The sequence below is a fragment of the Physeter macrocephalus genome, chromosome 10 (assembly GCF_002837175.3).
Source record: "Physeter macrocephalus isolate SW-GA chromosome 10, ASM283717v5, whole genome shotgun sequence".
NCBI lineage: Eukaryota > Metazoa > Chordata > Mammalia > Artiodactyla > Physeteridae > Physeter > Physeter macrocephalus.
The window spans coordinates 29,120,885-29,133,845 of NC_041223.1; the positions used below are offsets into that span (position 1 = coordinate 29,120,885).

Consider the following 12,961-nt stretch of genomic DNA (forward strand, 5'->3'; position numbering starts at 1 on the left):
GCTCAGCGGCCATGGCTCACGGGCCCAGCCGCTCCGCGGCATGTGGGATCTTCCCGGACCGGGGCACGAACCCGTGTCCCCTGCATCGGCAGGCGGACGCGCAACCACTGCGCCACCAGGGAAGCCCCTTCTAGCTCTTACTCTGGAGTATTTTTGTTTGAAAGACCAAGACATGTTAGGTTCAATTTATTTCATTAAGTAATTTGCATCTTGGGGCAAAATTCTTTCTGAAACATCTATGTGGACTTTGGGACCTCATATGATGTTTTCCACATAATTGAAGAGTAACTACTTCTACACCCCAGGGGATGGAAACAATGTGAAGCCCCTTATCCCAGAATCCTGGGAGTGTGAGGACATAACATTTGTGGGTAAGTGGAATGAAGCTTTGGTTCATGATTATCTATGTTATACAACTGCCTTGATCACAATTAGAGACATACAAATTAGTGTTTTTCCACTAAATAGAACGGAGAAAAAGCCTAAGGGTAAGATGTGTGAGGATGTTTTTTATCCATTTTATTATTTTTATTGCTATTTTATTGTATTTTTCTTCTTCAAAAACCAAAAAAACAAAACAACAACAACAAAAAACACAACATATAGACTAAGTAAGCTATTTCTCTGAGTTAATTTGTTACAGAGATACTTGTACCTCCTAAGAGCTATCACTATCACAACTGCCTTTCAGAAACCTATTGATAACAAATTGATTTTTTTTTCTCTCTAATGGAAACACTAACGAGTAATCTGATCATCAGGTGGGAGGTGTTTCCTATTTCTTAGTTTGCTAGGGCGACCATAAGAAAGTACCACAAACTGGCTGGTGTTTAAACAACAGAAATTTATTGTCTCCTAGTTCTGGAGGTCAGAAGTCTGAGATCAAGGTGTCGTCAGAGTCGGTTCCTTCTGAAAGCAGTGAGGGAGACTTCGTTCCATGCCACTCCCCTTGTTTCTGGTGGTTTGCTGGCAATCTTTGGCATTTCCTTGGTTTTGGGGATCACCCCAATCTCTGCCTTCATCCTCATATGGTATTTTCTGTACACGCGTGTGTGTCCAAATTTCTCCTTCTTGTAAGAACACTAGTCATATTCGATTAGGGGTCCACCCTACTCCAGTGTGACTTCATCTTAACTAATGACATCTGCAAAAGCCTATTTCCAAGTAAGGTCACATTCTGAAGTGCTGGGGTTAGGACATCAGCGTATGAGTTTTGTGAGGAGACAATCCATCCCCTAACACTCTCCAAACAGTGATCCTGGAGAAAGGGGAGAAGGGAGGGACATCTAGTAAGTGGAATTTATATTCTTAATGCTGCATATCCATACCCAGTTTTGTTTTCCTAGGTGGTCCATTTTTACCTAAGAAGGTGGAAGAAGCTCCTTCAAGTTTCCCTCCCTCATCGAACTTGGTTTCTGCTTGCATCTAAAAAGGATAAAATATATATACCCCACATCCTGCCCAGCAAGTGTACATGGGGATGAGATGAAACAAAGGCTGTTGCTATACTTTGAAAAAACTGATGCTTTGTGTCTCCAAGTGGTAGTGTTTTTTTATTTTCTTTTTTGTCACTACTCTCATAAGAGTCAATAGTTCCCTAATTGGCTGATTATAAAAATTGCCTTGATACCTTGGTATTTATGGAGACTACTGACTCAGCAGTAGGGCCTAGGAAATTTTTTTTTAATGCTCTCCATGTGATTAGCCAGATTTGGAACTACTGTTCTTGGAAAATTTCTCCTTTAAGAGTGACCACTGTCAATAATGTATATTTAACTTTATTATTCACATGAAAGGGAAAATATTAATTGATGGTTCCAATAATGGCACCATCTATTGATTTTAGGAAGGCAGTGTGTGTTTAGTGGGTGTTCCTGGATTTGAATTCTGATTCTACATATAACTTTTAATGCTTATATATCCATTTAGTAGATGTAAATTGAGGCAAGTAACCTTTCTGAGCTTCAATTTCATTATCTGTAAAATGAGGATAATAATGCCTTTCTTGCAGGATTGTTGGGAGAATTAAATTGGATAACTTATGAAAAGCTGCTGGAATTCGACCAGTCTTCATTAAAAGGTCATTTCTTTCTTAGTCTTCTAATACTTTAATTTATTTTGAGTCACTATCATTAAATTTTTGTGAATGGGAAACAGTTAAAATTGATTAACTAGAACTGTACACAGTGTTTCTCTTTGCTCTGACTTTTATCTTTTTGATTAATATTTCTTGGATTCAAAGGTTTGAATGTGGAATTAAGATTGCTGGATGTTTTCAGGGTACACCAGGTCCTAATAGTGCTATATTAATTTTGTGGAAGAGTGAGAATGCTGGCAGTAAATCCTGAATTCCAAGCAAATGGGTGAGCTAAGAAAAATCCAGTGTGATGAATGACCCATTAACTTGTGAAGCTTGGGTACATGCTGCAGGGCAGGACAGAGCTGAAGGCACTGGACCATAATATGGTTAAGTATTAAGCTTCTAGTAGCATGTAGAAGAGATCTCCATTGCATTCCTGTGGAATGTTTTAAGTAAGCATCTGGCTTTTAAAGAGTCACCGTTATTAATGAATGGGCTATATTTCCTCCTTAGACTCTTCATGGTATTGGTCTTCCAATAATGCCACTGGTGTCTTAAGAGTTCTCAAAGTTGGAAAGAAAATGGTGGAAAACAAGAGGGAAGTGCAACATTTATTTGCAATTGGTTGGGTCTTAGAGACAGAGCATCAGCCTTTTAATTGCTGAATCTAGTCTTTTTCCAAATTAGTTCAGGCACACTTTGAGGTACCCAATCTGAAATTCTAAGAAAAATCTATTTGATTTCAGTTTCTTTCTAAGCACATTAATGGCAGATGTTAGCATCTGTTTTTAGAAGATTTCTCTGCCTCTTGAGGTCTTCTACACTCTTGCATAAAACCACACAAAACAAGAAGAAAACTTATCCAGAACATGAACTAGCAAACTATTTCATTATTGATTATGATTAATTATAATTTGGCTGGAAAACGTCAAATATTGTAGACACTTCCATTTTTATTGGTTGGTTCTAAACATGTTTTCAGAAGCTGCTCCATCTTCTTATGTGTGATCCATAATAATGGATGTGGCAGCACTATGTTGATGGATATTAAAAGTGTCATCAGGTTTTCTTCAGCTAGAGACAGACTGTGATGGTCTTTCATTTCCACTGACAGATAAGTGCAAAGGGAGAAGTTTTGTAAAAAAGAAATGGGGGAAAAAAAACCCACCCAGAAAGGAGCAGATAATCTTTGTAGGAAGACTTTTGAACTGAAGCAATTTTTTTCCTCTCTAAATCCATCGGGACAAGATAAGTAGCACCTTTAGAAATGCTGAAAAGAGTCAAGCAGGTATCAGACTCAAACTCTAGAGAAGGATGATCGTAGTTACTGACAATGCTGAACATCGGAATTGTCAGACCAGAAGAAGGTAACAATGTGAGACAAGTCCTGGAATGAAATGGATCAATGTATGGTATCTATGTATTTCAGCCAGAATATCTGGGGAGTCACCAACAGGAAACAGAAGGTTGATCACTGAAGTCTTTGACCCTATGGAGTCCAAGGTGGGACTCTTTGGTTGACCAGATGGCCTGATGTTTGTTTTTCGGTGGAAAGGGGCCAAAGGCAATGTTTCTCAGAGAGGGTACAAAAGAGAATGCCTGAGGGAGCCTGAGCCCATCCTAGGGTAATATAAAATAAGTATATGTTGAGCTGAACCATTGGACCTGGCCAGTAGCCAGAATAGCAGAAGCAGAGAACTTTTCAGGGTCAGACTGAGACATAAAAAAATGGGGAAGCTGGGACCCTCGCAACTTATCCACATCCCAAAAGTTGACAGCATGGATCAGAGATGAAAGGAAATTACACTTAAGAACAGGTCCTAGAGTTTTGCTTTTAGATACTCACTAGCTTAGAAAAGTCAGGGCCTAATTTTCTTGATTTCAGAAAAACAGAATTACTGATTAAACAAGACCATGGTTGTCCTACCACTTGAAGTGAGCAAACACTGGAAGTGCTGCAAAGGCAACTCTTTGCAATGCAAATTGGTGCCACGGGAGACTTTTGCTCAGATGTCTGCTAAAATGCCTGTGAATGTCTGCACAATTATACTATGGCTGTGGCGGGGAGAAGTTTTCCATAACTTCCAAGCTTTATGGGTGGAAATAATAACTCAGATTAAGCATCGTCTGAAAAATAATTTTTTATCATTCTCAAGAGAAATAGATTTTCTGCTACAGCAGCTCAATGCTTCACTGTTGAACTGTTTCATTCATTCATTCAACATTTAATCTGGCACTCAGTGTCCAGCAGGCATGGTGCCTTCATGTACTTGCAGATTGCATTTGCACTGATTGTTTCCCTGTGACTATACATTTAATACCATCTAGACAAGGACAGAATGTAAATATGGTGGCAAGTTATAGATGGAGTCTTTTCTTCTTAGGATGAAGGATTTTAGAAACATAACAACATCAATTATTTCTATGAAAAGCCACGACATAAAAAGCTGTCTTCCAACAATGTGATTTGAAGAAAGAGATTTATTTATAGTTTACCAGATCTCATGATCCAGCTGGACAATTCATCTTTTCACAAAGAAATTTCAGAAGAATCTGTCTCATTTCGAGTTTCTCCACATCCACAGAGGGAGGAGCCATCAAGCTTTATACTTACTTTGTAAAAGTCTCTCAGTCAGGCATAGCTTTTCTAGAGCATAAACATTAAAATACCTCCCATGCCTCCCATGTAATATTAAACTAAAAACTTGAAAGCAGTGTCAAGGAAAAATAAAAAATTGGTTTTTTTTTTGTTTTTTTTGTTTTTTAGTTTGGAAAGCAGCAAACTTTACTGGCTGAGATCAGAGCTTGTCTTGCCTGGTGTCACAACAGCTAGTGTTTACTGTGGCTTACAAAGGTGCTAAGTGCTTCACACATATTAAATCATTTAATCCTGGTAACAACCGTGAGAGATTGGCGCTGTTTCTTTCTCTATTTTACAGATGAGGACCTAGAGGTGCAGATGCCAGGTAGTGACCAACGTCTCAATGCTAGAAAGTGCAATTTTGGGGTATGAACTTGGACAACGTGGCTCCAGAATCGGTCCTCTTGACCACTACCCTAGGTTAGGAGAAGCAACAAGGCCCAAGTGGGTGGTTATGTGCCAGTTGCCTTCCACCTCTCAGGTCTTGATTTATTTCCAGTCACTATCTCAGCCTTGTTGTAAATGAGAAGAAAGTTACAGCTAAAATGTAAGAACTGAAATGACACACAGCGTTCTTATTACTCTTTGGTCAAGGGCTCTAGTGTGCAAGTGTATTGGGGGCTGAAGGCGGGGGAGAGAGTAGAGGCAGAAAACCGGAAGCTATTTAAGCCAATGGCAGCCCCAGATTATGATAATAGAAATGTGGGCCGTCTCAACTTAGTAAATACCAGGACTGGTTCCTAGCTCAACGACTGATCCCTGACTAACTTCAAAGTTCACCCAGGTGGTGGTAGTGGTGGCAGTGGTGCGGGATACAATGAGAGAAAGAGAGAGAGAGAGAGAGATAATTGATAACTGGTATCTGATACTGGGATGAATTCAGATCAGATACCTCCAGGAATAGAGATGTGGGAAATCTAGGTGGAATGGCAGAACTAAAGAACATCTTTTTTTTAGATTTAAGGAAGTTGGAACTAATCATTGGTGCGACTTGAGATAATCCTCATTTCCTCAGGAATAGAAATGTGTGAGAGGAGCCCTAGGTCAGGGTGAATGTCTTTGGTGTTGGAAAGGAGAGAGAGTGGGCGATTGGCTTTATCTGGAGCCAGGCTCACAGCAGCAACCTGCTAACAGCCAAAAGGGCCGTAGCTAGAAAGGCTTCTCCCAATAGAAGGCTTTTTGAATTTTGCTGTGTGAAGAAGGGAAGAGAGCTGAGAGAGAAAAGCACCTCACCGAAATGAGGCTTTCAAGTGTCTTCCAGAAATATCCAGGCCAGTCAGCGGATATGTGAGCTTTGTGAACATCCCACCTTACATGAATCTTCTTGAAAGCACAGCTGGTACCCTCGGAATGCTTCCTTGCCTTGCCTGGCTGTAGGAACGTTCATTTCCATCCTGGTCTCTGAGCGCAAAGTAAAGCGTTAGATGTGTTTCTTTTGGTACCTGCACAGCAAACAGACTTCCAGTGGCAAGGACTTGTCTACATCTGTGTGTCCTGCCCACCTGCTTCTCACTTTCACTCATGTCAAAAGGAAATTTTCTTCACTTGCGAAGGCTTTCATTTGACCTGCAAGATGTTGGCCTCCAATCTGGTAAGCAGGCTTCCAAACAAGCTTAATATCCTTGAGTAAAAAAAAAAAAAAAAAAGTCAAATATTTGTTTTATTTCTTCATTAATATCTACAATGTTTGCCCTTTGCCATTCAGGTTTTAAATAAATATATTTAGTGGTGGACATTTACTTCAGTCACTTTATGTTCTTCTCAGAGGATTTTGAGCCTATGAAGGAGGACAGAATGAAAGTTGACTATTTTATGAAGGTCTTTTTTCTCTGACTATCTCTGATAGTCCCTGATCTCCTGAGATTTGCTATGATTTGCAAGGCCAGCTCCAAGAAATCCAGGTACGCCTCATTTTAAGAGAAAGGAGATGTTACAGTGTTTACAAAAGATTTTGCTTTAAAGGTACTCATGACAGTTCTGCTCCAAATAAAGCTTCTCTTTTGCTTTTGGAAACCATCTGTATGCCCTTTTCCAGGAACAGGTTTACTTGAATGCTAGAACTTGTCCTGAGGAGAGAGAGAGAGAGAGAATGTTCAGGAACTCTCAGGTGATTGGAAGGATGCCCTTTTGGGGAGTCTTGCTGCTTAGTGATAAAATCCCCACGGGTCAGCACTGTCATCCCTTCCTTTCTGGCCAGACATTTCCATCCTGATGGGGCTAGAACACGTAAAGAGGTGAGGTACAGCCAGAGACCTGGTGTGGCACAAGGAACCAGCCCAGCCTCAGGCTTTGAGTGTCCTGAGGACCCAGCCCATATCCACCACTGACGGGATTTGGGAGCTTGAGTAACTGCTTTAATCCCTGTGAGGCTTGGTTATCTTCCTGGGAAAGTAGAGCCAGTCACACATACTTCACAGGATTATGGCCAAGACTAAACTCTCCCCTACCCTCCTGATCCTCAGTTTTGCTTGGATAATTCCTGCCCAGCCTTCAGTTCCCAGCTGAGATGTTAAGTCTTCAAGAAGTGTTCCCTGACCTTGTCTGGGTAGGAGTCCTCCTATGGGCCCCAACTTCACCCTTTTCTTGTATCATAGCTCTTTTCATACCATATCACATGTCTCTTGCCCATTAAACTGCAAGTTCTGTGAGGACAGGAAGCAGATATGTTTTGTTTATCTGGCATGTACCATAGCACCTGGCCCATTGTCAGCTCTTGATATTTGTGGAATGGAATCAAAGTAATGCATTTAAAATGCCTAGTGCATGTGTTGCCTATGATGGTGGCTCCTTTTCTGTCCTTGCTGTTTCTTGAATATCTTACAACTGTAGGTGGAATATTAATAATCTAATAGCCCTTTACTCTCACTGTTGGATTTCTCCTCCACCCAAACTGATGCCTAAAGCTAGAACTTCTTGATTTCTCTGTCTCCATAAGCACATTTCTGCATAAAATTGCTCCTGGTTTGCATCAAACAGCCTTGTTTTGGAGATTTCCTGAAACTATTAAAAACTATTGGATGTAGCCCCGTGAGACTCATCCTCTGAGGAACCAAGGAGGTTCTGGCAGTTAGGTGATTAGACCCTGGATAAACAGGTCTCAGTGGTGGGGAGAAAAGAAGATGAGGAGTTTGGGAGGGAGAGGGGCTGGATTAGATTTGGGGTGGGGGGAAGACCAAACTAGGAAGAGGGGAAGAGATTTGACACAAGGGATGCTGAACCGACACACAGCCTACATAGTTAGCAAACTAAAATACTGAAGTTAAGATGATGTGTAATGGTTCATCGCTGATCTTTTCTTCTGAAAAAAAAAGGGTGAGGAAGAGGAACAGGTAAGATAGAGGAATGGTAGCAAAGAGGAAATAAGAGCTGCTGCCATACTAGCATTTGGCCTTGAGACCCAATGGGACCCCTCTTGGAGTAATGGTGGTGCTGATTTTTCCCACATTGCTTGGCCCATCATTAGCTCCCTGTGGCCTCACCTGGGCCTGCCCGTTTCCTGTCACCTGCTGGCCAACAGAAAGCTTTTTCTGATTGCTGTAAAACTTGGCTGGGTTTGAAGTGTTAAAATGCTTTTGAGAAAAAGTTCAGTTCGATCGTCAATTCTAAGTGACAGTGAGCTTCTTTAATAGTAATGATTAACTTCATGGCTAAAGGTCACTGAGAGATGAAAGTTGAAGTAATTCTCAGACTATTTAAAGGAACTCCTACTTCTCTTTGTGGATTACTGGGAAACTTCACTGAGGAAAGGTAAAGGGGAAAAGGAAGATAAGTCTACATGCCCTCAGAGGATGGAAAAATAAGGAGTTTCTCTGTAGCTTAGGTTAATAAACATAGTTCAAACTATCTACATTAAGATCCAGGTTTCCAGAAAATGCATACATGGAGAGGAATTTAAGGTTTTAGTGACCTAAAAGGGAGCAGTGGTTTAAGGGAGCAGTGGTTGAGGGTCGAGTGGTAGAGTGTGAACAAAGTGTATTCATCCAGTGACTCTCTGACAGAAAGTGTAGGGAATACCACCAACCAAAACAGCTCTCCTTTGCTTGCTTCCATCATGTCTTCCAAATGTTTCTATTTTCTTTTTTCTAATTTTCTAATTTGTTTCTAATTTTATTTTATTTTATTTTTTGTCTCACCAGTTTTATACGTACTACCAAGTAAACTGACCTTCTTATACGTATTTGTGTATTCTGAGAACTGCGGGTCCCCGATCCAATCGGCACCATTGTTAGCCTTTAATATTCTTGCACCTTCACCGACCCAGTGCACCTTCCTGCCCTGTGCTCCTTTGCTTCTCTAATACAAATACTTCCAGGGACCAACTCCTTTAATTTTTATCAGTTTATCACCACTGTAAATCTGCTGGCTGGCTCTCCCAGATCTGGGTGCAGAGAGACTGGATGGGGGTGAATGGGACGGGAAAGGTATTTGGGAATCTGGGATTCTTCACACGAAAATGCAGGGCAAAGTAGGCAGAAGGTGCTGTGATCAGCATAAGAACTGGGTGGGTGCCAGATGCACCCTGGAGCTTGGCCAAAGAGCACTGAGAGGGGAAACCCTTTCTGGGCCAAACAGAAAGGAATGACCCTGCCTCACAATTCGCCCCGAGGGCTACCCTTCTCCTTTAGATTAGGGGTGATTGAATGAGCAGTGCTTGTCTGACTACCTTGCTGAATTGTTTGTTCCCGTAGAGTGAAAAGAAATGTTCTAATGCCTTTGACAACCACACATCTATACATACACACACATATATATATATATATATATATATGTGTGTGTGTGTGTGTATGTATTACTTAAAAGGTTGAAGATTGGGGGGATTCTAATTTAATCTATCCTGGAAAAAAACAATCTAAAGGAGAAAAATGTCAAGGTTCCCTGTCAAGTGATTAAGGTAGGAAACAGATTAAATACAATCTTTTCATTCTAATGCATATCCCTGAGCCCTCCCCAGCTTTGGGTGTAGGAGGTGATAGAGGGAAGAATTAGGAGATGAGAGAAAAAGATCGGAGATTCTACGGCCGACGTCTATGGCATCCTCCAGGCTGGGCACAGTCTCAGAGTGAACAGCGATTCTCCCAGGAGTGGATGTAATTTGGCTGTGAGGCCTATGGTCCCATAAAGGCCCTCAGCTCCTCTCAGCCCTTGTGTCCTATGCAACTTCCTTTTCACTGTTCCTGAGCTCTGTGCCATGTTGTGCACTCCTGAGTATTATGCACTGACTTGCTCATATATGTTGTTTACCAAATAAAGGTATATACACTAAATGCCTATCAATCGAAACATACTTTTCAAACTAAAATAGTCTAACTAAAATATTATATAAAATATAACTAGAAAAGTTTAAAGTATAAATGAGAATCAGAACCAAATCTCTTTTTGTCTCTACTGTTTGGATTAAGGGTGAGGCAGACATAGTGAAACTTGTTAGTCTCTTCCCAGCTTCCATTTTCACTTATGCAGTCAACAATCATCGGGTGTTGGGGAAGGGCCTGGCACAGGACAGGGCACAAAGGGGTGCAACGTAAGGATTATGCCCACCCTTTGGGCACCTATGTTCTGTTGGAAGAACAGACATGAATTAAATAATCACACCAGGCTGTGATTACAAACTGTGGTCTGTGCAATGGAGTGGGAGTGCTGTCCACTCCGGATTCCCCTGCAGAGGATGGAAACCTGGTGCTGATTTCATAGCAAAGTCGGGCGCTAGATTGAAGAGGCTGGGCCCCATGGAGACCTACATCTCAGGGTTATTCTTTCTGCTGTGAAGTTGAAAAGAAGAGAATGAGGATGAACTCAGTTGCTGAAGACTTGATTGGACAGTGAGAATTTTATTAGACTCAGGACGATATTCCTTTGCCTAATAAGCTTCTAGTAATCCTTTCCTTGGGTCACTGAGTGTTCAAGTTAAACTGACATGACTTTGTCTCCAAATCTATGAGGTCGAGGCATTTTTAAGATCCATCTTTGGAGAAAAATTAGCTTTACAAAGCCTCCACCAAATTTCAGATGATGTTAAACTGCTTTTCTCCCATTAGGAATGACATTTAATACATTAAAATGAGCACTAGTAGCAAAAAATTTAATTAAAGAAGTAACACATAACGGCTAAAATTTAAAAAAACTAAAATAAAAGTGACTGTAAACACATATTTTAACCCTTTGTGGGACTTTTAAAATGTCTTCAATAAATTCTCAGGAAATTAGAGTTCCAATTTTATGGCAAAATGATAAATTCTTAATACATGTAAGTGACGATGTTTTGTTTAAATTCTGAAGTTTACACGTTAACTTTACTATAAATTGAAGTGGCCATAGAGAATTTTTCATACCTAAAACAGATATGAGAAAGTTGATTTGAACACTGAAACCTCTTACTTCCTTCAGGATCATATTCTCATAGAATTTTAGAACTTGAAGTGCATACAGTTTACATTTATAAGTAACTGTTTTCCCATTTCTTCACCCTGTAAAAATTTTGATTTCTCTTTCTCCTGATATCAGACCCCCATGCCCACTGTCTCTTTACTGCTTACCTGTCCCTTGGTTACTATAATCTATATAATTTGATTTCAAAGTTCTGCAAACTATTACTGCAATAAAAGGATTTGTAATTTACTTTAATGAGAGACCCTTTATTGATAGTTCCCGCTTGATCTCCATGATACTGCATCTGTGAGGGACGTTTGTTTAGTGCTCAATTAGGGCTTGAGCCATAGCTTCACATGTTACAGTGAGCTCATTTGGTCACGTCTCCTGGTTTTGTTTGAATAACTTCTTTAGCATTAGTAGCTTGACACTGGCTAAGCTGACATTTTATTTAGAGCTGAATCATTTCCATTAATCCAGAAGGTCTGGACATTCTCAGGAGGCCACCAGTCACTGTAGTCACTAGTGTAAGTTCAGCAAATGCCTGCAATCTTTTGCATTATCCAACTTCCACTCTGGGTATAAAGAAAGGCATGACTTGCTTTCTAAGAGATGGGGAAGATGCAAGTGGTTTGCTGCCATAACAGTAGTAACAGGCTATAAGAACTTGGTCTTCATATGGGATCCTGTTTCTTTCATCAGAGACCATGCAACCACGCCTATGAATTCTGTCTTTGCTGCAGCTTAACACAGTGTCAGATAACCAATCAACAGGAGACCTTGTCTCCTCAAAGAGCTTGTGTGATGCTTGTCAGCAAGTCCTATGTGTCCACCTGCACTCTACCCCTACCAATTATCAAGCCCAGCTGTGAGAACACATGTACATATACTAATCCAATATGGAATTGAATCAGAGGAATGAAATGACAGGGAATACAGACATATTAGTTCTAGTTCATATTTTCAAGTGTGCTTTTGCCTTTTACTGAAAGGAACCATAAAAATGAGCCAAAGAAGACTGTTATGGCAACCTCCCCCCTGCCCCCCTACTGATATTACTGAGGACATCGTCCATCATAATTCTTAGCATCCAGGTGAGTAATTTCTTGTAGTTTTAAGTACTGAAAATGTTTTGCTGTCTCTGGGAAACTGGTGTTTTCTCCTAATGAAGGATGTGTGAAAACAATGAAACTGACAGTGTTCCCATTTTTACTTTGGGTGGCGAGAAACTCAGAAATGATTTGCAAACCAACCATTGTTACTTTGTTGGACCTTTTGGCCCATAAAGTGGAGTCCTACTTTTTCTTCTGATCCTAACAGTGTAAGCTGATTTATATCTTTCTTGGTGTTTATTTTCATTGTGCTCTTATATGGCATATATTCCTTTTAAGTCACCTCAGAACCTTTGTGATTTAAGGAAGATTATCAATCAATTAATAAAAAAAGCTAGGATAGGAATTTCCAATGATTCTCATACATCCAGTTTTCCTACACCATTTCTGACAATGGTCAGGCTCTGTGTGTTTTTGGATCAGCATGTCAGGAGGAGGAGCCTGGGAGGGAAAGGTCAGGTTTCCTTGACGCTGGCTTTTTTTTTGATACCTCTCACTGTTTAAAAGGCCAGCTTATTTGTCTCATTTGAGCCAAGCTGCCAGGGATTCTCAGAGTCAAGCCTCCTTCTCTCGGAGGTAAAGTGATTCAGGTTTGAAAGAGGCAATTTCTCCCCATAGGGAAGAAAAAAGACCTATTTTGTGGTATAAAATCTTGGAAATTTTAGAACTACTGTGTATGTAGAGTTCTTCTGTATGTAGAATTCCAGGTTTTACAACATAAAGAACAATAACAGGGAATAATTCCCTCGTGGTCCAGTGGTT

At 40.5% G+C, this 12,961-nt stretch overlaps 1 long non-coding RNA gene across 1 annotated transcript in view; it reads left to right on the forward strand.

Annotated features, from left to right (window-relative positions):
• The window catches only part of LOC114486950 (uncharacterized), a 97,929-nt gene extending 85,769 nt beyond the window's left edge, over nucleotides 1–12,160 (forward strand). The window contains exon 3 of the long non-coding RNA XR_003681430.2: nucleotides 12,080–12,160. This is a non-coding gene — a long non-coding RNA (uncharacterized lncRNA). The remainder of the gene's footprint in view (nucleotides 1–12,079) is intronic.
• The last annotated feature ends 801 nt before the right edge of the window (nucleotides 12,161–12,961 follow it).